This window comes from Colobus angolensis, unplaced genomic scaffold (assembly GCF_000951035.1).
Source record: "Colobus angolensis palliatus isolate OR3802 unplaced genomic scaffold, Cang.pa_1.0 Scaffold19, whole genome shotgun sequence".
In the NCBI taxonomy this organism is placed as follows: domain Eukaryota; kingdom Metazoa; phylum Chordata; class Mammalia; order Primates; family Cercopithecidae; genus Colobus; species Colobus angolensis.
In genome coordinates, this window is record NW_012115043.1 from 9384553 (window position 1) to 9411873 (window position 27321).

Genomic DNA, 27321 nt, shown 5'->3' on the forward strand with positions numbered 1-27321 from the left:
ATGTGGTCCCAACCCCACCTCCCTCCCTACCCTGTGGTGTCGGAAGAAACTGACACAGTGAATTGGACACAGCCAAGAAAAAAAGGTAAAATGCAGCCAATTGGCCACGGCCAAGAAAAAAAGGTAAAATGCACGGGATCTTGGCTACCTGACCCAGCCCCAAGCCCTCTCTGACAGCAGGACCACTGCCAGAGTCTGTGCCACTCCTGAGGCATACCGGGCTGGGCCTCTTGGCTTCCCCAGCCAAAGTCTTGTCAGCCAGCCCCACCCCATCAGCAGCCCAGCCCCCACCCTCACTGGTCACTCCTGGGTGACTCTGGGCTAATGACTCCCAAGGCTTCCCACTCCAGATTTGGTCCTCACCTCCTGCCACCCCAAGCCAGACCTCCCTGGGCTCTTTGAGCTCATATCTCCAAGCACCTCCTCCCCCACTGCAGAGCAATGTGGCCCCCACCAAGGGAGGAGTTGTTGGGAGAAAAGCTGAGTGTTGGGAGAGAAGCTGAGGCAGGGCTTGCATGTCTGACATAATGCAAAAGAGTCTTGGAACATGTCTGGGGTCCAGGGTATAAAACCCCTCATGACCTTTGGAATACCAACCTCTGTGCTAAAGAGTGGAAGGCTGCCCTGCTGCGCCACAATCTAAGCCCAGGGCATAAAACCCCTCGTGGCTTGGATGAAATCCAGGGCTCAGGGCATAAAACCCCTCATGGTCTCTGGAATGTGTCTAGACTTGCTGGCTCCTTGCTTCTAGCAATCCCAGGTTCATAAAACGATTGTATCTTAAACTAGAAGAACATGTTTCCCATTATCTCAAGTAGTATAATGTGTTCCATATACTTCAAAGAAAAATGCTAAACCATCACAGCTGTAGCTCATTCACTTGATGCACTGCTTTCTCTCAACACTCACATCCTTACTACCTGCTTCTTTGTTTGATCACCAATAAACAGTGTGGGCTCCCAGAGCTCGGGGTCTTCACAGTCTCCATTGCTAGCGTTGGCCCCCTGGTCCCACTTTATGCCTTAACTAGTCTTTTCTCATTCCTTTGACTCCACTGGACGTCGTAGCCCCCATGGCCTGGTGTAGGGTCTGATCATTCCAACAAGGAATGGAATGTAGTGAGTCACAATCCCCCTGGGAACTGTCATTATTGCCACAAGACCAGCCTTTGATCTTAGGACCCAGTCCCCTATCTGTTCTCACCCCGTTTCTGGTTCCTCTGGTTGCAGCACAAATTTCCAGCTGGAACTATGGGACCTGGGAGCAAGAGGTTTCAGGTTGCCTTACTCCCTTAACTTAGACACTGACAGTGTGAAAATCTTACACTCCCCACCATTGCCTCCCCCCGCACCAGTGAGCAAACATTGACTGTTGTCAATGGGAGAATGGGATTGGTTGGTTTCCTTCCGGGCTTCTACTCTTAAGAGAGACTTTAGCATTTTGTTTTCTGAGTTCTCTACCTCATGTTTGAGTTCTCCATGGTTCTGAGACCAGAGTGCCTTTCAGTCAGTGGTCTCTGGAGTAAGATCTGCTCATCGCCTGTGGAACAGATCTTGGGAAACTGAACTTCACAGCTTGAATCTTCCTCATCTCATCTCAACCTGGGGTACTTTGAGTGGCACAGGATAAATATGGGGCATCTTTCTGAAGCATCAGTTTGGCTTGATTCTCTTGAAAGAGAAAAAATAATATACTTAGGGGTGACAGTCACGTAGATTACTAAGAGTATACCAGACTTCTCTCTGAAGTTGTCCTCTTGGGTTGGGTTGTCCAGGCTTGGGTTGTCCTCTTTCTGATAAATTCCCAGATTTAACAGAAAGCCTGCCTTCTGTCATGAGGATACATTGATGTAAAAGTTTGAGAGGTGCTGGTATACTTCTTACACTAACAGATGTGTGACGATGTGTGACTCTGAACTGCACAGTGTACAGTTCCTGCCTACTTAATGTTTACTTTTCTACCTCTGCCTCTGGTTTTGGTCCCTGGAAGCTGCTGATTCATGGCAAAACCCCAGAGCTCGGAGTCAGAAGACTGAGTTTAAGTTTCATTATTGCCTTTTTTTTTTTTTTTTAGCCATCGTATCAGTCCCTGTCTGTCCTTAAGTGATTGTGACAACACCTTGTACAGTTGTTGGTGGCATTAAATCAGATGGTGTATAAGAGTATTTTGCAAAAACCGTAACGTAGGATGTGACTGTAGGGGCTTATAGTTCTCATGAGTATTACTGCTCTTCTTTTCCAAAGTTGAGAGAATATTAGCAGAGGAACAGCCCTTGTGTTCGGCAGGAGTAAAGAGGAAGAAAAGGAAAAAAATGGCAGTAGCACTGAGACAACCACTTCTGGTGGTTGCCACTCACCTGGGGATGTGAGTCTTGGCTGGCCAGTCTTCTGGGGACAAGGGGCCCAAGGGGCAGTAGAGGGTAATTGTTAAGATTGTGGAAAAACTGTCAGGTACTGGTTAAGAATTCTGGGTTCAAATCCTACCTCTCCATCTGCTAGGGATAAGATTTAGGGCAAATTGCTTGAGCTCTCTTTGGGCCTCCTTTTTCACATCTGTAAAATAGGGTTGGTATTGTTTTATATTTGTGAGGTTTAAATGAGATTTGTTATTGCTGTTGTTTTTATGTTAATCCCTAGTACAGGGCCTGCTGTAAACACCCAGGACACCAGGGAAATGGTAGTTACTGTTTGATTTTCCTCATCCACAGTCTCAAGGGGAAACCAGGCCAATGAGAACAGCCATTTGCCATCAGGCTGTCCCTTTAGGAGTCACTGAAAGGGCCCCAGCATGTGGTAAGGAGAACCCCAGGCACTAGGGTTAGGAGAAGATCTAACTTTTGCATTCATCTTTGCCATCAGTTTGCTGTGTGACCACAGAAAAATCACTTCTTCCACTGGGCCTCAGTTTCCTCCTCTGTAAGATGATACTGGATAAGATCAGTGTTTTCCAAATTTGTTTTTTAGCTGGAGACTCCTTTGTTCAAGTGAACCCTTACTCAAAAGTCTGGTTTTTAAAATAGAGGTGGAGGTCTTCTGGAGCTCTCCCAGATTCATCGCCCATGTCCTGGGCCTGAGGAGAGGGGTCCGGTGAGCTTATGAAGAGCTGTGCTGGTCAGGTGACCCCACTCCATGTAACTGCATCGCTTAGGGGACTTTCCCATCTATCTATTCTGTCCTTGGCAAGGCAGCAGGTGGCCATTTGGTGGGAGGAGGTCACAATCACAGGTCGTGATTTTGACCTCCTCCACTCTTCTTCAGCATTTCGTTTCCCTGAACCTGTATCTTCTTCATTCCCTGACTTTCTTGCCTCTCTCTAAGCAACTCTTTCTCCCCTTGCCCTTGTTTTTCCCTTTTTGCTTCCTGTAGATTCAGGACCTTGTGAAGGTGCTGCGTTCCCCACACTGGACATGTGGAAGGTGAGGGAGTGCTGAGACTTCTCTCTGGCTTACTCTCTCCAGCTGTGCATGCCCTTAGGCTTCTCTGGTTTGGGGGAATACTTTGTCTTCGGCTTATTTTATTTTGCTGCCTTAACCTTCAGCCTGTTTGTGTCCACTTCTTCATCTGTTTGTTTTTTTTCCTTCCCCCACATCTTTTATCATTTTAGAGAAGGTGAGACATACCTTAAAGCTTAACAACAATTTGAGAATAACTTTCAGAGCAGGCCTGTGGGATTTGGGGCTTTTTTTTTTTTTTTTTTCCTGAGATGGAGTCTTGCTCTGTCGCCCAGGCTGGAGTGCAGTGGCAGGGGCACAGTCTCAGCTCGCTGCAATCTCTGCCTCCTGAGTTCAAGCCATTCTCTTGCCTCCACCTCCTGAGTAGCTGGAATTACAGGTGCCCATCACCATGCCCAACTAGTTTTTGTATTTTCAGTAGAGACAGGGTCTCACCATGTTGGCCAGGCTGGTCTCGAACCCCTAACCTCAAAAGATCTGCCCTCCTCGGCCTCCCAAAGTGTTGGGATTACAGGCATGAGCCATCATGCCCAGGCTGAGATTTGGGCTTTTGAATGCCCAATGTGATGCTCTCAGACTAGGAGGCATGGAGGGAAAAAACCCAACCAACCTTTAGGTTTTGCCGTAAAGGCAAAGATCATTAGACCACATAGAAGTTTCTGACTTTTTAAAATTAATTCACTTTGGTTGAAGAGAGAAAACACAGGGTTAAGAGAAAATGAGTTCATGTTATAGTTGGAAGGATTGAAGCTATTTTTTCAGAGGAACTAACTGTAAAAGATATGAGGTTAACCAAACAGATAAATGACTGAAACATTCTGCCCCTAATCTCTTTAAAATCAAATGAACACTTAGCGATATTCACTGGGCCTTGATAGCAAAGGCACTTTGCTAAATAAACAATGGAGAGAATAGATGAACAAGCTAGGCTGCACACTGAGGGAGGCAGACTCCTCTGAAGGCGGCAAGAGAGAATTTTGGAACATTCTAAATGCTCAGCTTTGGGGTAGCTTGGTTCCGAATGGACTTGAGGCTGGGGGAAGTGGCATTTGAGGCTGACTTGAAGATTAAAGGTGGGTAAACATTCATCCATAAGGGGAGTAGGGGAGGCAGGGAGAGCAGTGAGGTCATGGCCATAATTATGAACTCAGAGAGCACCTTTCAGGAGCACAGGGGGCCTGGTGGGGGGCAGGGCATGGGGGTACAGGGGGCTAGGAGATGACTTCCTCTGGTTGTGATTTGGCATTTCCTTCATATCTAACTTGCCTGGGGTGCTCCTGAAAAGCCAGAGGAGCAGGGCACAAATGGCACCAGATCCTGTTGAAGATGGGCATGGGGAGGGGGACTGAGACAGAGCACCCTTGGCTGCTGTTAGAGACTTTTCAGTTCTCACACCTGTTACCCGCCCCCCTCCAAGTCGGTCAGGTTTGTCCAGGTGCTGTGACTCACCTTGCCAGCTCAGAGGAGATACTGAGTGGTATAGTGCAGAGTACAGGCCTAGAGGCATCCTGCAGCCGTGTATTTGGCTTTTTCTCTGCCAGTGGTCCAGTGGATTAGGGGATCTGGAGCCTGTTTCCTACTGCTCTGAGATTCTGTGTCCAGCCCAGGTCTCTCTGTTCTGGAAACAAAGGCCCAGATCCCCATATTTCCTTTTTGCTGTTTAGTTTTAGTTTTTGTTTTTGAGACAAGAGTCTGGCTCTCTCTCCTGGAGTGCAGTGGTGGGATATTGGCTCACTACAACCTCCGCCTCCTGGGTTCAGGTGATTGTCGTGCTTCAGGTCTCCCGACTAGCTAGGATTACAGGCATCCACCACTGTGCCCAGCTAATTTTTTTGTATTTTTAGTAGAGACGGGGTTTTGCTATATTGCCCAGGCTGGTCTGGAACTCCTGGCCTCAAGTGATCCACCAGCCTCGGCCTCCCAAAGTGCTGGGATTACATGCATGAGCCACTGCACCTGGCTCCTTGTTGCTTCTATACCTTCTCTATATCCATAACTGTTTCCCATGTAAGTTTTTTTTAATTTCTCATTTTTATTACCATGTAAATCATGTAAATTTTCTTTCTTTTTTTTTTTTTTGAGACGGAGTCTCACTCTGTTGTCCAGGCTGAAGTGCAGTGGCGTGATCTCAGCTCACTGCAAGCTCCGCCTCCCGGGTTCACACCATTCTCCTGCCTCAGCCTCCCGAGTAACTGGGACTACAGGTGCCTGCCACCTCGCCTGGCTAACTTTTTGTATTTTTAGTGGAGACGGGGTTTCACCGTGTTAGCCAGGATGGTCTCGATCTCCTGACCTTGTGATCCGCTCACCTCGGCCTCCCAAAGTGCTGGGATTACAGGCGTGAGCCACCACGCCCGGCCAACCATGTAGGTTTTCTACTCCAGGAGTGCAGATTTGTGATTGCAGTATCCTGAGTAGAGCTGATAACATTTCCAGAAGTAGGGAATAATGGAGAGAGAGAAAAATATCTTAATGTGATGGGACCATTTGAGGAGAGTAGGCTTTATTTTTTTTTAACTCCATTCTTAGCTACAAGACTTAAAATTATCTTAAGTTCTGCTAGCCTCTGCAGCACTTACTCTAAGAAGGGAAGCAGATTTAGGTTTTCAGAGGCCAAGATCGAAGGGTCCAGTAAGCAGGCAGTCCTTTTCCTGGAGTGAGGTGTAGCCATTTTCCCCAAACCCAGCTTCCTGTCCAGGCCCTGGCTCCCTGGTGTTTCTCTCTTGTCAAGCTTAGCTGGTCAGCCAGCTTTTTCCACTGTCTGCTCACCTGGCCTGTTGGATATTAGAAGAGCTTTAGAGCCAGATGCTTGGGCCAAGAGTAAGGCCAGAGTCTGGAAACAGGCTGGGTGGGGCTCTGGTCAAGCAAGTAGGTCCAGCTGGGGGCAAGGGAGAGGCTCCACATGACTCCAAGTCCTGAATCCTAGGATGGTCCCTAGCTGCTGTTTCCAGGAAAGAGGCCCCACAATTTCTAAGTTGCCAAGAGCCACAGGGCAGATGTCTTACCTCTGTTTTTTTGGGTGGTTTCTTGGTTGGGTTGATGTTTCTGGATGTAAAAGGACAGGGTAGGGGTGGTGACCATGGCTGATTCTCTTTTTACCTCCAGAGAGTGGGGAGAGGCTTCTAGTTGGGCAACTTTTTTTTTCCCCTGAAAAGGCCTGAATCAGAAACACAGTCAATAGGTGCAGTGGCTTATACCTATAATCCCAACACTTTGGGAGACCAAGGTGGGAGGATCACTTGAGCCCAGGAGTTTGAGACCAGCCTGGGCAACATGGTGAGAACTTAGAGAGACAGGGTCTTGCTATCTCACGGGTAGCTTGTTCTCTAGGACCAAGTGGCCTTCCTGGGGATGGGGCTGGGGGAAGGCTGAGACTGGCCTTTTACTTGAGGTCTGGGGATATGCAAGATTGTTGGAATGAGCTTGGGAGCTTGGCTCACCCCACCCTGGGTGACTGTTATCAGACATTGAATGATCCTCTTACATGTTTCTTCCCACACAGAAACATGATGCTGACAATGCCCCTCATCTTACGGATGAAACCAAGTGAGTGTCTCCTATTGGGGCAGCAGTCTCTAGGCCGAGGGAGTCAGGAAGGCCCCTGCCTATGACCTTCTTTTCCATCAAGCCACCTGCACCCCTGACCCATGTCTCCACCCCTACGACTTTCTCATCGACCAAGAGCCTGCAGTAACTCTACCAACAGCTCAATGGTGTTGCCTCTGAGGTACCTCAGAAATTGAAGCCCAGAGTGGGGTGCAGGGGCAAGGAAAGTAGGATAGAAACTGAAGCAGGTTTTCACAAGAGAGGGCAGATCCTGGGAGCAGCTGATTTGCTGCTGGGCAATGTTGAGGAAGTTACCTCTTCCCTGAGTCTTCTCCCTTGAAGCTGTTCACATGAAGGAGTTGGACCACGTGACTGGTTGCATCATTTTTTGCTGTAGAAGCACCAGATGAGTGCTGCTCCAAAGGGAGGGATGGTGGGGAGATAAGAACCATGAGATATTTTGGTACAAAAGAGTTGTGGAATGAAGGGTTCAAGATAGGCAGAAAAGAAAATGTTGCCAGTTGCTGGGGAAGAAAGGAAGTCAGAGGGCTTAGACACTGAGGGGGCAGAAGATCTCCATGTGCACCATCATCTCTTGTAGTCAGCAACAGGTATCCATGGGGAGGGCCCTGCATCTTCTTGTTAAGAATAAAAAGTTCCTCTTCAAAGTTTCTGCTTTTAAAAACAATAAGTGTTAAGAATAATAGTTCCTTTTAAAAACTTCTTTAAAGTTTTCTTTTTATGCTACAAACTAATAAATCTTTTAGTTTACTAATGACTCTTTGTTATGCCCTGGGTAGCTGTTAAATATAGTAGAGAAATAAGTGTATTCTATGTTTCTATGCCCTTATATTTTAAACAAAGCCTGTTTATTCTAGTTTCTAGTCTGCCTAGATATGCTCGGACATGCCTAGGCATGTCCCAGCTCGTAGCCTATGCCTTTTCTTTATTTGGAAATATTATTATCCTTGTTTCCTATAAGTAACCCCCTCCCTTTCTTTGTTCTCCATCATGCCATTACCTATTTAGGAAAGTTTTAAGATTTTAGCAAATCAGAATCAGTTTAGATTGTGAATTCCAGCTCTTGTCAATGAAGATAGGACACAGCAGTAGGGTCTTGATGCATCAGGGATAAAAACTCCTGCTTTCCTTTGTTTGGTGTGCTCTCATGGCAGTCTGGCTTGCAAACAGGATCCTTCTGCAGAAGTAAAATTGCCTTGCTGAGAAATCTTTTGTTTGTGTGTTCGTGTTCCTTGTGACTCCAAATTTTCATTTCTAACAATCTGCTGTCCTGAAGAATCTGGAGGTAAGAGGGCCTGGGCCAAGGTGCAGTGACCCCCTGGGCCAGCCCTCACACCTCCTCCCACAGTGGGGATTGGGTGACCCTCTGCCCGCTGAGACAGCCCAACAGCTCCCAGCCCTAATTATTGCCCTCTTTAACTCTCCCCACAGTCCTCCTCCAGCTCCTCCCCTCTACATGCGTCTCAGAGCCAATACCAAGAGGTAACTGTACCCTAAACTCCAGCTATCTAACAAACAATCAACTCAATAGAATGATTGAGACATTGTTAAGAGTCTAGTAGGGTCCCCGGTGCCACTCTGCCGATCCTGGGCTCCAATTTCCCCTTGGGGCCCTGAAGAAAGGGGCTAGGGGTGCCCGGTGCCAAGGGTATATGGGGAGCTGGGGGGCCCAGGTCTCAGCTGGAGGGACCCCAGAACATGGAGCATGCATCATGGCTCTTCTGTTGCTGCCCTCTTTGCCTACTGTCTCTTCTCCAGACACCCCTGCTCCAGTCCTTGCCACACATGCCTTGGGATTGTTGCCTCTCGGGGAAGTGCTAGTCTGACTGGTTGCCAGGAACTCCATATTTCTGCCCTGACTCAGTCCCTAATTTGCTCTTTGATTCTGGACAAGCCACCTCTCCTCCTTGGGCTTGTGTTTCCTGAGGAAGTAGAGAGTATCAAAAGTCTCTGCTAGCTCTGAGAGTCCAAGATTTAAAGGTCCACTAGAATGTAAACCTCAGGGCCAAGGGATCCTGTCTGTACTTTTTTGTCCTATATCCCTGCTACGAAGAATTGTACCTGGCCCATATGTGCTCAATGTTGAGTGAATGAATTTTCTAAATCACAAGCTGGCAGAATGGTGGGCTTTTCTCAGACTCCATCTATACATGTCATTGGTAGAAGGTCGTGACTACAAGTTGTCCAGGATCTTGGAATTTTGAACAAAGAATTGGATAAAATGCCCAGCAAAGCAAAGAAAGAATGAAGCAACAAAAGAACCAAAGCAGGGATTTATTGAAAACACAAGCACACTCCACAGTGTGGGAGTGGGCCTGAGGAACCTCTCAAGGGCCTGGATACAGAATCTTCCTGGGTCCAAATACCTGCCAGAAGTTTCCCATAGGCCACTTCATGCTCACCTCATGTAACTGAAGTGGTAGCCGCAATCAGTCTGATTGGTTGCAGAAAGCAGCCAACCAGAGGCTGAAGTGAAGTTACAAAAGTCACACTCCTGTGCAAACAATCTGATTGGTTGCAAAAAGCAACCAACAACCAATCAGAGGCTAGGGTGAAGTTACAAAGTTATACTTCTTGGCAAATGAAGATTTGACCAGCAATCAGTCTTAACTTGTTGCAGACAGCCAATTTCCCATCTGCCTCACAGAAAAGGTGAAAGGTTCTTTTCACCTCACAGAAAGGTGAAAGCCTCTGGTTCTTTCATTACTCAGACATGGAAAGTTAGGGTTTTCTTTTCATTTTGGTTCTAGGAAATCGGCACAAAACAGTCTTAGGTTCCCTGCCTCCAGACCCTATTTTCCTGCCTCATAGAGGTTTATGTTACTGTCCTTTCGGGAGAATCCAAATTCAGACTTTCAGTTCTGTGGCTGTGGGCCAAAACCAACAAAGACCCAAATCCTCTGTCCTTGGGAGCTTGAGGAGAGTTGACCAGTTCATGGTCCCAGTGGGTCTGAGAACTTTGCCTTTAAAATCCACTCCTGGCCTCTGCCTACCGCTTCATGGCCTGGGGAATAGAGTCGAGGGGGCCACCCTTGGTCACCTTCCTTTGACCCTCCCCACGAAACAGCACAACCAAGAAATTGTGGATCAACTGGAAGTAGTAATGTGATTTCTTTGCTCACAGCATGACTGCTGGGTTTGGGGGGCACTCAGATGTAGAGGCCCCAGTCTCGTCTTGCCCACTCCCAGCCTGAAGAAGAAGGCTTACCCCCCCAAATTCCACCTTATCCCCACAGGGTCCCTGATAACCTGGTCCCATGGGTGGGCCTGTCCTGGGGCATTGGTGGCATTCAGGGGGCAAGTCCCTTGCTGGGCCATCTCTGCCTCCCCTTAGTGAGAGCTCTGTCTTCTTTTTCCTACAGGAAAAGCAAGAAAGCCAGCAAAACCAGGGAGAGCCCTAAAGAGGCAGTTAGAGGTGAGTGGAGGGTGTGAAGTTCCCTCCTGTCCTCTGGAGAATGTTGCTTTCCTTTTCTTTCAGCACTTGCTTGGCTTTTCTCCCAAAGGTTCAAATCCAGAGAACCAACATACTGATGTCTGAGAAAGGAAAATTAAATACTGAACTCTATCATATGCAATGTGCTGCCAGGAACTTTGAAAGTGGGAATCTGGGCATCCCGTCATCCTTCAACCTGGTGCTTTGACAGGACTTTTGGGGGAGTCCTTTGGGCCCCGTCTCAACGTCTCTCATTTCAGGAGAGTCCACGGATCTGGCCAGCCGCCTGCAGTATTCCCAGCAGTGTGTGGGAGAGTTGGATTGGACTCTTTGCTGTCTCCACGCAGCAGAAGAACATGGACAGGGTGAGTCCGATTGCCTGCTGCATCCCTTGGCAGCCCAGGTTCCCAGATGGGGGAGTGAGGGACCTTTAGGTCCCTTCTGCAGGATGGAGTGTCCTGCCCAGAAAACAGCATGGGCCATTCCTCATTGCTTTTGTGTGTGGTTGTTAGAGGCAGCCTAGGGCTGAGTTGGCTGCTGTGAGTGAGTTGGGGAACGCTGTGGGGAGCAAGCAGAGCTTGGACGTGGAGCACTGGATGCAGAGCTCGGAGGCCAAGTGCCTACCGTGCCCTTACCTGGCTGTGGCCTTGGCCAAGTCCTAGGTGGGGGATATGGTACTTGCACTGTGAAGGTACAGAAGAGTATCTTTAGTATGTTACCATTTGTGTAGAGAGAGGGAACATGTGTGTGTGTGTGTGTAAGTACTATGATAATATATATAAAACATGCTTGAAAGTGGTTTCAGAGCCACTGGCTGCGTTTTCTTGAGGCTCAAAAATGAGAAACAAACTAGGAAAGAAGGGAATTTATTGCTGTAACCAGATACAGGGAGAAGGCTGGAGATAATCCCACCAGACCAACTCGAAGTGTTACAATTGTCTTAATGCTCATATAGGTTGGGGTTATGTGCCTACGTGCAGCATAGCATTCACCTAAGTCTATTGACAGCTAATTTTGTTTCAACTAGAAAGTCAGAGGCAAAAAGTGCTGGCTAAGTCTGATTAAGCTGTGAGGGCCCTGGTACCCTCAAGGCCTGTCTACTGTGGTACCAGAGTGATTATTTCTATCTTATCTCCCTCACAGCTTGGTCTGGAGAGCTGCCTTAGACTCTCCAATGAATCTATTCAAACAGCTGCCTCTTTTACCTTGACTCGTCTCAGATTCCGTCAACCCGAGACTAGGAATATAAGACTGTCTCTATTATTTTGACTTGCTCCAGGATAGGGAGAAGCCTATGCAAGGGTCCTACTGACCGTATGTTTCATTTCTAGCTTTGATACCTGGGCATGAATTTCTCTAGTTTAACTATTTGCTCAATGTTAAGGTAGCTCTGTGGAAATTTGTTTGTGTAAACTGGAGTGCTGTGCACGGCTGTCTGTGTGACTGTCATGAAGGCCTGTCTGTGTGATTGTCAGGGAGAATTGACCTGCCACAAAAGGATTCATATAAAACTCAGGAGAGAGACACAGGGTGGCTGGGAGATATTTCCCTTCTGTACCTTCTGAGTTTTGGACTATGTGAATTTATCATCCTTTCAAAAAGTGAACGAAAGATTAATTTCCTCCTTCCTTTCTGTGTCCCAACCCCTATTAAAAAAAAGGGCTTAGAGAATCAGATATACCTGGATGTTCAAATCCCAGCTCTGTCTGAGTGATCTAAGGCAAGCAATTAACCTCTAATACCCCATGTTTTTTATCTACTCAACAGACGTAATAGTAGTAACTGTCTCACATGGTGGTTGTGAGAATTAAATGGATTGCTAGCATGGTGCCTGGTGAAGCACTCAAAGGTTCAAACAGTGGTAGCAATAATGGTAATAACAATAGTAATATTCTCTGATCTCTCTGGGCCTCTGGTAACCAGCTATAAATTCGATCTCTTTCCCTGTCCCTTCCACCCTTATTGAGTTCTTTGAGAAACAAATGAGACTATGGGCTTGGAAATGCCTTGAAAATATGTCAGCTGTGATTGAGAGTAAGGAAGTGTTAACTGGGGAATAGTTATTATAGCTATTGTTACTGGTCAGCCAGCTGCTCCTCTGCCTGCTATATCCTGACTTAACCTTTCTGTATTTGCAGTATAACAAGGAGGTAACCAAAGACAGAGATGCCCTCAGGCTGGAGTTATACAAGAACAGGTAGGACGGGGGAGGGTGGGATGGGAGGTCTGGGGCCCTTAGCATGGCTGATGTCCTGGGAGGTGGCTGGCTGTGCCCCTGACTCACAGTGTGGCCTTGGGGAACTCATGTCTTCTCTCTGGCGTGCCACCTGTGACTTTTGATTCCTGAAGTCCCTTCCAGTGCCACGGTTCTGTGGTTGTGGGGCGAAGCTAGAGGAGCCGTCCTTTCTGCTCTTCATTGTAGTCCTTTCTGTTCTTCGTTCATTCCTTTCTCTCCTGCCTCTGGCCATAGCCAAAACAATGAGGACCTGAAGCAGAAGAACTCCCAACAAGAAGAGAAACTTCAAGTCCTAGTGACCCTGAAGTCAGGGATTTAACAGAACTGAAGGATCACCACAGGAGACTGGAGAGGGCTGAGCTCCTGCTTCAGGCAAGAGGCTGAAGCCCCAGGGGTGGTGGGAGCCCCATCCAGCTGGGGACATGGTCTGGGGATCATGCACGGTATGGGGAGGCTCCAGCCAAGAGCTGGAAAATTTAGGTCCTTGTTCTGGTCCTGCCATAGAATCCTCTAGAGACTGCTAAAAATCTACCAATTGGGGCCCTGCCATAGACCTGGGGAATCAGAATCTCAGGGTTAGGGCTTACATTTTTTTAAAAATTGCATCATGGATGAAAACCATTATTATGCAGATTACACTTATATGGCTAGCTCATGAGTCTGTTTATTTCCTTCTGAGGTTCAAGCCAACACTTCGACTATTCCACAGTAATAATAAGAGAGTAGAGGTTTTGTTTGTTTGTTTTTTATTTTGAGACGGGGCCTCCCTGTATCACCAGGGCGGGAGTGCAGTGGCGTGATCTTGGCTCACTGCAACCTCCACCTCCCAGGCTCAAGCGATCCTCCTGCCTCAGCTTCTCAAGTAGCTGGGACTACAGATGCACGCCACCATGCCTGGGTAACTTTTGTATTTGTAGAGATGGGGCTTTGCCATGTTGCCCAGGCTGGTCATGAACGCCTGATCTCAAGCAATCCACCCACCTCAACCTCCCAAAGTGTTGTTATTACAGGCATGAACCACCATCCTTGGCCTGAAATCTTTAAAAAAAAATTTAATTTTTTATTTCTAAAGCAAAGAAACTCGACAGTAGAGATCTTTATTGACCAAGTTGTACATTAAGCCAGGCTCTAGACCTTTTAAAGGGCACTATGTGGCTCCCTTGTAGTCCTTTCTGTTCTTCGTTCATTCCTTTCTCTCCTGCCTCTGGCCATAGCCAAAACAATGAGGACCTGAAGCAGAAGAACTCCGAACGAGAAGAGAAGCTTCAAGTCCTAGTGACCCTGAAGTCAGGGATTTAACTCCCCAGAGATTTAACTCCTGGAGATTTAAGGCTCCCCAGATCTGGACTTCTCACTATTTACCATTCGATTTGATTCTAGGAAGTCGGCACGAAACAGTCTTAGGTTCCCTGCCTCCAGACCCTATTTTCCTGCCTCATAGAGGTTTATGTTACTGTCCTTTTGGGAGAATCCCTTCTCTTTCTGCACTTGCTTGGCTTTTCTCCCAAAGGTTCAAATCAGACAGTTGGAATCTTGATGTTTGAGAAAGCAGAATTGAAGACAGCACTGTATCGTACTGAACATGCTGCCTGGCAGTTTGAAGGTGGGAATCTGGGCACCCATCATCCTTCAACCTGGCACTTTGACAGGCTTTTAGGGGTAGTCCTTTGGGTCCCATCTCAACCTCTCTCATTTCAGGAGAGTCCATGGATCTGGTCAGCAGCCTGCAGTATTTGCAGCAGTTTACGGGAGAGTTGGAACGAACTCTCTTTGCTGTCTCCATGCAGCAGAAGAACATGGACAGGGTGAGTCGTACAGCCTGCCCCATCCCCTGGCAGCCCGGCTTCCCAGATGGAGGAGTTGAAGCTGGTTATGAAGCTCTTAATGCTAACCAGCAGTTACAGCAGTCCATGGAGGAGCGGGCACAGCTGGAAGCACACCTGGGGCAGGTGAGGCTTTGCAGAGGGAGGGATGTGGAAGGAAGATAACCCCAGGTGGCCAGGAGCAGGTGAGGACCAGTGACAGCCCTTCCTAACTTCTGTGCCCATTCTTGCAGGTGATGGAATCACTGAAACAACTACAGATGGAGAAAGATCAACACACTGAGAATCTGAAAGGAGAAAGCACCTTGTGGTGGCAGAGGATGCGGGAGATGTCAGAGGAGGTGAGACCTGACCCTTCAGCCCCAACCACAGATAGGTCACTTGATTTTTCCAGGTCTCTGTGAAATGGAAGGAGCACAGCCAGAGGTGGTCATGGGTCTGGGGTTTGTGGAGGTGAGGGCAGAAAGGAAGATGGTAGCCTGTCCGGCCACCAGCCCTGCTCTCCAGGGCCCTTCCCCACTGTGCTTTGGGCAGGTGCCCATGTTGAGGGAGGAGAGGGCATGTAGCATGAGTCGAGTACAGGAGCTGGAGACGAGCTTGGCTGAACTAAGGAACCAGATGGGTAAGCTGGGGCTGGTGTGACCTGGGAGCAGGCCTGGCATCAGAGGGCTGTGGGGATGGCTTAGAATGCCCCAGGGAGGTGGGCGCATGGAAGGGCTTTGAGGCAGAGGGAAAGAGGTCTGTGCCAGGAGATGGCAAGTCTTGTCATCTTCATGAGCCTCAGTTGTCCCCATCAACCAAGAGGAAAAAGTGCCTGTTGTCAGCCACCCACAGTTGTCTGTACCTGAAAGTGGCTTGGAAGATTGGCTACCATCAGGGTGTGAGGAATCATTAGCAGGGAGGCCAAGTTTGGGGAGCTTGAGGGGAGGAGTGGATCAAGAGGAGGATTTTTTTTTTTTTTTTTTTTGAGAATGCAGAGGGTTTTTTTGAGAATCATTAGCAGGGAGGCCAAGTCTGGGGAGCCTGAGAGGAGCTGTGTACCAAGAGGAGGGTTTTTTTGAGAATCCAGAGGCCCTTATTGTCTGCTTCCTTTCTCAGCTGAATCCTCACCCCTGGAGCCCCCAGCAGGGGGCACAACCCTCATGTGAAGTGGCACTTCTGAAAGGACCTGTGAGCCAGAGCCCTGCTTTGATGGCTGTGGGCGAGAGGGGATGATTTTTCTGATCTGCCTCCATCCTTCCCAGTGCCATGGGAGGCAGACACCAAGTTCTGGGCTCTCCAGCTGCAGCAGCAGCTACCAGCAGAGGCTGAGCACCTGTGGAAGGAGCTGGAGAGTGTGGCAGGACAGCTCCAGTGGGCCCACATGCAAGACAATAGGGGCTTGAAAGGCCTGAACTGGGAGCAGGAGGAGAGGCTGCTGGAGCTGAGCTCTGAGGGGAGCAGGCAAACCCTGGGGACCATGCAGAACGACCTCACCACCATCAGCCCTGCACTCTCCCAGAACTCTGAGCTCAAGGAGCAGCTGCAGAGAGCAGCTTTGTAAAACTGGTGCATCCCACCTGGGGAGACTGTCCTCCTCCCTAGGCCTCCAAGACTTTGTTTCCCCACCTGTTAAGTGGGGGCAGTGTAGCCCTCATGTGAAGTGGCACTTCTGAAGGGACCTGTGAGCCAGAGCCCTGCTTTGATGGCTGTCGGGGAGAGGGGATCATTTTTCTAATCTGCCTCCATCCTTCCCGGTGCCATGGGAGGCAGACACCAAGTTCTGGGATCTTCAGCTGCAGTGGGTGGCGTGATTGCTTGTCTCTGTCCAGAACAATGAGAACATGGAGATCACCAGTGCACTTTAGTCTGAGCAGCACATCAAGGAGGAGCTGCCGGAGAAGCTGGGTGAGCTGTAGGAGATGGTAATCCCTGCTGATTATGCCACTGCAAGGGAGAAGGCAAGGGAGAAGAGAGAGGCAGACAGCTACATTGTACATTGCCCAGACTACTACTTCCTCATCACTGTCCTCTGCCCAGGAGGGGCCCAGTTAGGGTCACTCTGCGGCACAGACTGGCCTTCTGGAAGAACAGTGCCTTTCTCCGCCCTGACTTTGGTACACCTTCCTCCAGCCTGCTGTGGCTGCCACAGGTCAGAACCTGCTGCTGTCTTTTGCTGAGCTCCCGGGGGTGTGAGGTCCTCATGTATTCATGAAGGAGGCTGTGCAGCCCCTGCTTTGAGCTTTGGCCATTCGAAATGCTGCCTAGCAGCCCAAGGCCCGGGCAAACCATATCTACACCCCCAAGTGGCTCCAAGCACGTGTGACTGTCAGTCTGACTGCACCAGCATCTGTCCTACCTGTTCCACACTCTTGTGTCCATGGCACTGAGGCACCTTCTCTCCCGCATGGCCCCCTAATGCCCTGTGCTCTGTTCTGTGACAGACGCCAAAGACCATGCTGTGTCTGTATAGCCACCTGCTGATGACACCGTGTTACCTGGTGGTGTCCCTTGCCCTGGTACCAGTCTCGCTAGCTTAGCGGCACCTCAGGTTCGTGCCTCCTCCTCCTCTGCCCACCGCCCTCCTGTACCTACTATGGATTCTCTTCTTTTTTCACAAGTAGTTTGTTCCCTAGGGCGAAGTGCCCTTCCTGGGGACTGGGATGGGGGAAGGCTGAAACTGGGCTTTTCCTTGAGGTTTGGGGAGATAGAATATTGTTGGAATGAGCTTGGTAACTTGGCTAACCCTGCCCTCGGTGATTCTTACAGAAATTGAATGACCATCTCATATGTTTCTTCCCACACAGAATCATGATACTAGCCCCAATCTCATGGATGAAAGTAAGTGAGTGAGTGTCTCCTATCGGGGCAGCAGTCTCTAGGCTGAGGGAGTCAGGGAGACCACTGGCTAAGACCTTCTTTCCCATTGAGCCACCTGCACTCCTGACATCTGTGTCTCTGCCCTTAGGACCTTCTCATCAACCGAGAGCCTGCAACAACTCTCCCAACAGCTCAATGGCATTGCTTCTGAGGTACTTCAGAAATTGTGGCCCAGAGGGGAGTGCGGGGAGAAGGAAAGTATGATAGAAAGAAGCTGAGGCAGGGAGCACAAGAGAGAGGAAAGATCCTGGGACCAGCCGATTTGCTGGGCAATGTTGAGGAAGTTGCCCCTTCCCTGAGGCTTCTTCCTTGAAGCTGTTCATATGAAGGAGTTGGACCCCGTGGCTGGTTACATCATTTTATCCTGCTGTAGAAACACCAGATGAGAGCTGCTTGGGAGGGAGGGATGGTGGGGAGATAAGAACCATGAGAGAAGTTGGCACAAAGAGGTTACAGGATGAAGGGTCTGAGTTATGCAGAAAAGAAAATGTTGCCAGTTGCTGGGGAAGAGAGGAAGTCAGAGGGCTTAGACACAGAAGATCTTCATGCACACCCTCATCTCTTGTAGTCAGCAGCATGTATCCATGCGGAGGGTCCTGCATCATCTGCTACCTTGAAGGATCTGGAGGTAAGAGGCCCTGGGCCATGACCCAGTGACCCTGCAGGCCAGCCCTCCAACCTCCTCCCACAGCGGGGGCTGGGTGCCCCTCTGCCAGCTGAGACAGCTCATGCACACCCCAACCCTAATGATTGCTCTCTCTACCTCTCCCCTCAATCCTCCTCCAACTCCTCCTCTCTTCATGTGCCTCAGAGCAGATACCAAGAGGTAACAGTTGCCCTGGGCTCGAGTTATATAACACTCAGTCAACTGAATAAAACCAGCGAGTCATTGGTAAGAGTTCAATGGGGTCCGCTGATTCCACACGGCAAGTCCTGGGCTCCAGTTTCCCCTTGGGGCCCTGAAGAAAGGACTGGGGGTCCTTGATGCCAAGGGCAAATGGGGAGCTGGGGGGCCATGGCCTCAGCTGGAGGGGCCCCAGAGCACACAGCGTGCATCATGGCTCTTCTGTTGCTGCCTTTTTTGCCTACTGTCTCTTCTCCAGACACCCTTGCCACACATGCCCTGGGGTTGTGGCTTCTCAGGGAAGCACTGGCCTGATTGGTTTTCAGGAGCCCCGTATTTCCACCCTGACTCAGGCCCTAATTTGTTCTTTGATTCTAGATAAGCCACCTCTCCTTCTTGGGCTTGTGTTTTCCAAGGAAGTCGAGTTAGAGAGTATCAAAAGTCTCTGTTAGCTCTGAGAGTCCATGATTTAAAGGTCCAGTAGAATGTAAACCTCAGGGCCAAGGGATCCTGTCTGTCCTTTTCTGTCCTATATCTCTGCTGTGAAGAACCATACCTGGCCCGTACGTGCTCAGTCAATGTTTGCTGGGTGAATGCACCTTTCTAAATCACAAGCTGGTAGAAGGGTGAGCTTTTCTCAAACTCCATCTCTAAAGGTTTATGTTACTGTCCTTTCGGGAGAATCCAGATTCAGACTTTCAGTTCTGTGGCTGTGGGCCAAAACCAACAAAGACCCAAATCCTCTGTTCTTGGGAGCTTGAGGAGAGTTGACCAGTTCATGATCCCAGTGAGTCTGAGAACTTTGCCTTTAAAATCCACTCCTGGCCTCTGCCTACCGCTTCATGGCCTGGGGAATAGAGTTGAAGGGGCCACCCTTGGTCACTTTCCTTTGACCCTCCCAAGGAAACAATACATCCAAGAAATTGTCGATCTTATGGAAGTAGTAACGTGATTTCTTTGCTCACAGCATGACTGCTGGGTTTGGGGGGCACTCAGATGTAGAGGCCCCAGTCTCGTCTTGCCCACTCCCAGCCTGGAGAAGAAGGCTTACCCCCAGATTCCACCTCATCCCCACAGGGTCCCTGATAACCTGGTCCCATGGGTGGGCCTGTCCTGGGGCATTGGTGGCATTCAGGGGGCAAGTCCCTCGCTGGGCCATCTCTGCCTCCCCCTAGTAAGAGCTCTGTCTTCCTCTTCCTACAGGAAAAGCAAGAAAGCCAGCAAAACCAGGGAGCCCTAAAGAGGCAATTACAGGTGAGTGGAGGGCGTGAAGTTCCTTCCTGTCCTCTGGAGAATGTTGCTTTCCTTCTCTTTCAGCATTTGCTTGGCTTTTCTCCCAAAGGTTCAAATCAGGTAATTGGAATTTTGATGTTTGAGAAAGCAGAATTGAAGACAGCGCTGTATCACACTGAATGTGCTGCCAGGCAGTTTGAAGGTGGGAATCTGGGCCCCCATCATCCTTCAACCTGGCGCTTTGACAGGCCTTTAGGCCTTTGGGCCCCATCTCAACCTCTTTCATTCTAGAAGAGGCCAAGGATCTGGCCAGCCATCTGCAGTATTCCTGGAAGCATGTGGGTGAGTTGCAACGGGAGCAGAGGAAGGCAGATAGGGTAAGTCCAACCACTTGCCCCATACCCTGCTTTCCAGATGGAGGAGTGAGGGACCTTTAGGTCCCTTCTGCAGGATGGAGTGTCCTGCCCAGAAAGCAGCATGGGCCATTTCTTGCTGCTTTTGTGCGTGGTTGTTAGAGTCAGCCTGGGGCTGTGTTGGCTGCTGTGGGTGAGTTGGGGGCACTGTTGGGAGCAAGCACTGGATGCAGAGCTTGGAGGCCAAGTGCCTACCCTGCCCTTACCTGGCTGTGGCCTTGGCCAAGTCCTAGGTAGGGGATATGGTACTTGCCCTGTGAAGGTACAGAAGAGTATCTTTAGTATGTTACCATTTGTGTAGAGAGAGGGAACATGTGTGTGTGTGTTTGTGTATGTACTATGATAATATACATAAAACATGTCTGCAAGAATTTGTAAAAAACTTAGGAGAGAGGAACGGGGTGGCTGGGAGATATTTCCTTTCTGTATTTTCTGAGTTTTGGACTATGGGAATGTACCCTTCAAAAACTGAACACCAGATTATCCCCCTTTCTTTCTGTGCCTCCACCCCCAGCTGTTAAGTGGAGGGTGTCCAGCTTCTTGGCGTCTTGAACAAAGAATTGGACAAAATGCACAAAGTGAGGAAGGAATGGAGGGATTTATTGAAACTGAAAGCACACTCCACAGCGTGGGAGTGCACCCGAGCATAAGGGCTCAAAGGCACCGTTAAAGAATTTTTGGGAGTTTACCACCTAGAGGATTCCATTGGTTACTTCGGGTATACCCTATGTAAATGGAGAGGATGAAGTAAAGTTACAAAGTCATTTAGCCATAGGCCCCATAGGAAGGATATTTCCTGTTATAGCTGAAGCGTGAACAGGCCTTATGTTCCCTGCGTCCAGATCCTAATTTCCTGCCTGATAACGAAAAAATGGGCTTAGAAAATCAGATATACCTGAGTGTTCAAATCCCAACTCTGTCTGATGATCTTAGGCAAGCACTTAACCTCTAACACCCCATGTTTTTCAACTACACAATAGAGGTGATAATAGTAACTGCCTGCTATGGTGGTTGTGAGGATTAAATGGGATTGCTAGCATGGTGCCTGGTGAAGCACTCAATAAAGGTTCCCACAGTGGCAGTCATAACGGTAATAACAATAGCAATATTCTCTTTTCTCTCTGGGCCTCTGGTAACCAGCTATAAATTTGATCTCTTTCCCTGTCCCTTCCACCCTTACTGAGTTCTTTGAGAAACAAATGAGACTGTGGGCTTGGAAATGCCTTGAAAACGTGTCAGGCGTGATTGAGAGTGAGGAAGTGTTACTGCGGAATAGTCACTGTAGCTGTCGTTCCTGATCTGCCAGCTGCTCCTCTGCCTGCTGTATCCTGACTTCACCTTTCTGTATTTTCAGTACAACAACCAGTTAACTGGAGACAGTGATGCCCTCACGCTGAAGTTATATAAGAACAGGTAGGACGGGGGACGGTGGGATGGGAGGTCTGGGGCCCTTAGCATGGGTGATGTGCTGGGAGGTGGGAGGGGTGCAGGTGAGTATGGTGAGGTGGTCATGCAGGTTTGTCTGTGTGCACAGGCTAAGCTCTAGTACTGGCTGTGCCCCTGAATCATGGTATAGCCTTGGGCAACTCATGTCTTCTCTCTGGCGTGCCACCTGTGACTTTTGATTCCTGAGGTCCCTTCCAGTGCCACGGGGTTCTGTGGTTGTAGGGTGAGGGTAGAGGGTTGATCACCAAAGCAGCACTTTCTGTTCCTTGTTCATTCCTTTCTCTACTGCCTCTGGCCACAGCAACAGCAATAAGGAGCTGAAGCAGGAGAACTCAGCTTTGGCAGAGCAGCTTCAAGTTGTACCGACTGACAAGGCAGGGATGCAGTGTAACTTGGAGGAGCTGAAAAAGAAACTAGAACTCACTGACCTCATGCTTCAACAAGCGAGAGGCTGCAGCCCCAGGGGTGGTGGGAGCCCCATCCAGCTGGGGACATGGTCTGGGGATCATGCAGGGTATGGGGAGGCTCCAGCCAAGAGCTGGAAAATTTGGGTCCTTGTTCTGGTCCTGCCATAGAATCCTCTGGAGACCGCTAAAAATCTACAAACTGGGGCCCTGCCATAGACTTAGGGAATCAGAATCTTAGGGTTAGGGCTTAAATTTTTTTTTTTTTTAATGCATCATAGATGAAAACCATTATTTTATAGATTACACTTATATGGCTAGCTCATGAGTCTGTTTATTTCGTTCTGAGGTTCAAGCCAACACTTCGACTATTCCACGGTAATAATAGAGAGTAGAGTTCTTGTTTGTTTGTTTGTTTGTTTTGGGATGGGGTCTTGCTCTGTCACCGGGGCTGGAGTGCAGTGGCATGATCTTGGCTCATTGCAACCTTCACCTTCCAAGCTCAGGCGATCCTCCTGCCTCAGCCCCTCAAGTAGCTGGGACTATAGGCACACACCACCACGCCTGGGTAATTTTTGTATTTGTAGAGACACGGCTTCGCCATGTTGCCCAGGCTGGTCTTGAACTCCCGAACTCAAGCAATCCACTCACCTCAGCCTCCCAAAGTGTTGGGATTACAGGCACGAGCCACCATGCCCAGCCTGAGATCTCTTCAAAATTATTTTTTATTTCTAAAGCAAAGCAACTTCACAGTAGAGATCTTTATTGACCAAGTTGTACATTGAGCCTAGCTTGAGCCCTTTTAAGGGGCACTGTGTGGAATGGCCCAGGCTCCTCAGATAGAAACTTCTCTTTCTTTACCATTCAGTTGTCTAGCTGGTGTGAAGGCCCTAATGCTAACCAGCAGTTACAGCAGCCCATGGAGGAATGGGCACAGCTGGAATCTACCTGGGGCAGGTGAGGCTTTGCAGAGGGAGGGATGTGGAAGGAAGGTGACCCCAGGGGGCCAGGAACAGGTGAGGATCAGTGGCAGCCCTTCCTGACTTCTGTGCCCATTCTCGTAGGTGATGGAGTGGCTGAAGTATCTGCAAATGGAGGGAGACCAGTATGCCGAGTATCTGCATGGAGAGAGCGCCATGTGGTGGCAGAGGATGCGGGAGATGTCAGAGAAGGTGAGAACTGACCCTTCAGCCCCAACCACAGATAGGTCACTTGATTGTTCCAGGCCTCTGTGAAATGGGAGGAGCACAGCCAGAGGTGGTCATGGGTCTGGGCTTTGTGGAGGTGAGGGCAGAGAGGCAGACGGTAGCCTGTCCAGCCACCAGCCCTGCTCTCCAGGGCCCTTTCCCCCCGTGCTTTGGGCAAGTGCATACATTGAGAGAGGAGAGGGTACATAGCATGAGTCGAGTACAGGAGCTGGAGACGAGCTTGGCTAAACTAAGGAACCAGATGGGTAAGCTGGGGCTGGTGTGACCTGGGAGCAGGCCTGGCATCAGAGGGCTGTGGGGATGGCTTAGAATGCCCCAGGGAGGTGGGCGCATGGAAGGGCTTTGAGGCAGAGGGAGAGAGGTCTGTGCCAGGAGATGGCAAGTCTTGTCATCTTCATGAGCCTCAGTTGTCCCCATCAGCCAAGAGGAAAAAGTGCCTGTTGTCAGCCACCCACAGTTGTCTGTACCTGAAAGTGGCTTGGAAGATTGGCTACCATCAGGGCACGAAGGGTCGTTAGTAGCAGGGAGGCCAAGTTTGGGGAACCTGAGATGAGCTATGCACCAAGAGGAGGGTTTTTTTGAGAATCCAGAGGCCCTTATTCCTTATTGTCTGCTTCCTTTCTCAGCTGAACCCCCACCCCCGGAGCCCCCAGCAGGGCCCTCCCGAGGTGGAGCAGCAGCTACAAACAGAGGCTGAGCACGTGCGGAAGGAGCCGGAGAATCTGGCAGGGCAGCTTTAAGCCCAAGTGGAAGAAAATGAGGGCTTGAGTCTCCCGAACTGGGAGCAGGAGGAGAGGCTGCTGGAGCAGGAGGAGAGGCCGCTGGAGCAGGAGAGGCTTCTGTAGCGGAATGCTGCTTCCTTTCTTAGCTGAACCCCCACCCCTGGAGCTCCCAGCAGGGCCCTCCCAGGTGGAGCAGCAACTACAAGCAGAGGCTGAGCACCTGCGGAAGGAGGTGGAGAATCTGACAGGACGGCTTTAAACCCAAGTGCAAGAAGATGAGGGCTTGAGTCGCCTGAACCAAGAGCAGGAGGAAGTTGCTGGAGCAAGAGGAGAGGCTGCTGGAGCAGGAGCGGAACGCTGCTTCCTTTCTTGGCTGAACCCCCGCCCCCGGAGTCCCCAGCAGGGCCCTCCAAGGTGGAGCAGCAGCTACAAGCAGAGGCTGAGCACTTGCGGAAGGAGCTGGAGAATCTGACAGGACAGCTTTAAGCCCAAGTGCAAGAAAATGAGGGCTTGAGTCGCCTGAACCAAGAGCAGGAGGAGAGGTTGCTGGAACAAGAGAAGAGGCTGTTGGAACTGGAGCGGAAGGCCGAGCTCTGGGAGGAGCAGGTGGAGGCGCTCAGGCAAACCGTGCAGAACGACCGTACCACCATCAGCCGCGCGCTCTCCCAGAAACACGAGCTGAAGAAGCATCTGGGCTAGCTGAAGGAGATGGTAACTCTCGCCCAATTCAAGAAGGACAGGGAGGTGGGTACCAGCCTCTGGGGAAGGGAGGTGGGAGGCCAGAGGCAGCTCCCTCTGGTGAGCAGTACAGGTGACCTCAGCACCCTCCAGGGCAGTGCCGTGACTGTTTCTTGCTTCCTGCCCTCTGACTTTTAGAGGTAGGTAGCCTTGGACTCCTCCGAATATCCTCTAGCTGGCTATCATCCCAGCTAGAGACACGGAACCCTCCAATCACAGGGAAAAGACAGTGGTGTAAGAGGCTCGTTAGATTCAAACTGAATTCTGGCCTCGGCTCCACTGCTCACCATTGAACTGCTTTCCATCTCTAAGTCTTGGTTTCTTTCACTTAAAAGGAAATGAGCATTTTCCTCGCAGAGGTGCTCAGGATTAAATGAGATAATACGTGGAAAGCATTAGGCATGTAGCACACGTAGCAGATGGGGGTTGACTCCTGCTTTTCCACCTGTGGCTTACAGGGTAAATGGTGGAAAAAGGGTGTGTGATTTGAGGCTGGGGAAGGAGGCATGGGGCTCTCGGCAAGCGAGGCAGTCACTTAGGCCTGGAGCAAGGGGCCAGGGGCGTGGGCAGGCGACAGTGTCCCACGGTGCCCTTGTTACCCTGTTTCTGGGCCCAGAATCTGGAAGCCAGCCACCGCTTCACCTCACACCCAGCGTCTTCCTGCAGGTGGAGCTGAAGAGCCAAGAGGCTCAGAGCCTGCCGCAGCAGCGAAACTAGTGGCCGGCTCACCTGCAGCCGTACTATCAGCAGCTGATCTCTGAGAAAGAGGCACTGCACAGGCAGTTACTTCTGCAGATCCAGCTCGTGGACCAGCTGCAGCACCAGAGAAAAGAGTAGCAGAGATGGCCCGCCAAGAGTTGCAGGAGACCCAGGAAACGGAGTTGCTGAGGGCAGGTGCCCGAGGGAGATGAGACCTGGCAACTTCTGTGCCTTCTCATTCTCTTTCCTGACCCCTTAGGAGCGCCTAGAAGCAGAACCAGTAGCTACAGGCCCAGTTGAGCTTCATGGCTCTCCCTGGGGAAGGTACGGGGGAGACCACTCAGAGGAAGAGGAGAGAGCTCCAGGAGGAGCGGGGGACTGTTAGCAGCATAGGATTGAGGAGTTGGAAGAGACCCTTAGAACAGCTGGTCATTATGCAGACCAGGTGTCCGCACTAAGTTCGACATCAATATGGTGACCTGGGAGCGGGGGACCACCAGGTTGCCTAAGGATGGGTAAACTGGCCCAGGTCAGAAATAGAGCAGGTCAGAACTCCCAGGTCGATAGGTAGTGGGACTGTGCCTGGGCAACATAACAGGACCTTGGCTCTTTAAAAAAAAATACAATAAAAATACAGAACAGCTGCTCATTCCTCTCTGGGGAGGGGCTGACCTAGGGTTACACAGTGAGGGTGGGAGCAGAGGTGGGCCCACTGGACCTCCCTTGTTGGTTTGTCTGAGGACCCCTCTGGTCACCACCCCCCACCTCCATAGGAGATGGACTGGAGAGTGAGGAGGAGGAGCAGCAGCCTTGGTCCATGCTGAGCATCCTGGAGAACCTGGAGAGCAGGGAGGCCATGGTGAGCCTGACTCCCCCTGCCCCACCTTTGCTGCCTCCCTCTCTGCTCCCTCCCAGACACCCTTATGCTCTTGGTTTTTCTGCCTTCTGATTTCTTTGGACTCTCACCCCTTCCCTCAGAGCCAGTGATCAGACACCATTTCACCTGAGGCCAATAGGTGCACCCTCTGAGGCCCCAAGGGAAGGGCTTCTCTCTACTGCCCTGGCCCATTCATCCTGTGTATCCCCCTACAAGAATGCGCACCTCCTGCCCGCTAGTGACATTTTAAAACTTGGCTTTAGCCAGTGCCGAAGAGGAGCAGGCACAGCCACATCGGCAGCTGAAAGAGCAAAGGGTGCACTGCCAGCGCCTTCTCACCTGGTGGCCTTGGCCCAAAAGCAGCCAGAGGCGGCAACCTCAGCCCCAGGGACTGGGGGCGATTCTGTGTGGGCAGAGCCATGGGGCCTTGCAGGAGACCATGGAGAAGCTGCAGGTGAGTGAGTCTTTCCTGGCATGGCCCAGAAGGGTGGGGGTGGGGCAGGTTGTTGTGGGGATGTGACCCCGTTATTTTGACTCCAGAGCCGCTTTATGGAGCTCATGCAGGAGAAGGAGTGGGTGGAGAAACTGGAATGTCGCTGCATTCAGCTGTCTGGAGAAACAGACACCATCAGTGAGCGAGAGGCTAGGGCACGGCAGGGGCAGCTGCAGGGTGGTCAGAGGGGCCCCAGTGTCTGAGCCCTGTCCTCCTGCAGGAAAGTACATCACATCATACCAGAGCCAGAGGTCAGTGCTGAAGACGTGGCACCAGGAGGAGGAGTACGTAAGCAGGTTGGCCCAGGACAAGGAGGAGATGAAGGTAGGGAGTGCAACATCTCTGCAGGGGTGGGGGTGGGGGGGCGTGGGCATGGCCGTGGCAGCTGAGCACCCCTCCCTCCAGGTGACGCTGTTGGAGCTGGTGTTGCAGCTTGTGGGCGACCACAACGAGTGGCATGGTAGATTCCTGGCAGTTGCCCAGAACCCTGCTGATGAGCCCGCCCCAGGGGATTGGGGCTGCCGACACGCAGGGTGGTGAGTAGAGCCCTTGGGCAAGGTGGGCTGGCAGGATGAGGGGAGGGCTCACACGGTGCTCTGAGCCCTGCCTCCCCGTCTCCAAAGATCTCCCACAGTGTGGAGCCTGAACAAGAAGAGGCCGGGGCGGGTTCTCCCCACGACAGCCCTATTGCACAGCAGATCATGAGGTGCAGAACCCCCGGGAGTGCCCAGGCTTGGGCAGCAACCCCTGCATCCCCATTTTTTACTGAGCTCAGGAGAACAAGGTGAGGATAACAGTCATCTAAAAGCCGGCCACTGTCAGCAAAGCCTGGAGAAATGGGGCCAGAGGGTCTCCCCCACTATGTCCCTGCCACC

General features: G+C 50.5%; 1 pseudogene; it reads left to right on the forward strand.

The window, feature by feature from the left end:
- Positions 1-27251, forward strand: LOC105510675 (annotated as a pseudogene).
- Positions 27252-27321: the final 70 nt, after the last annotated feature.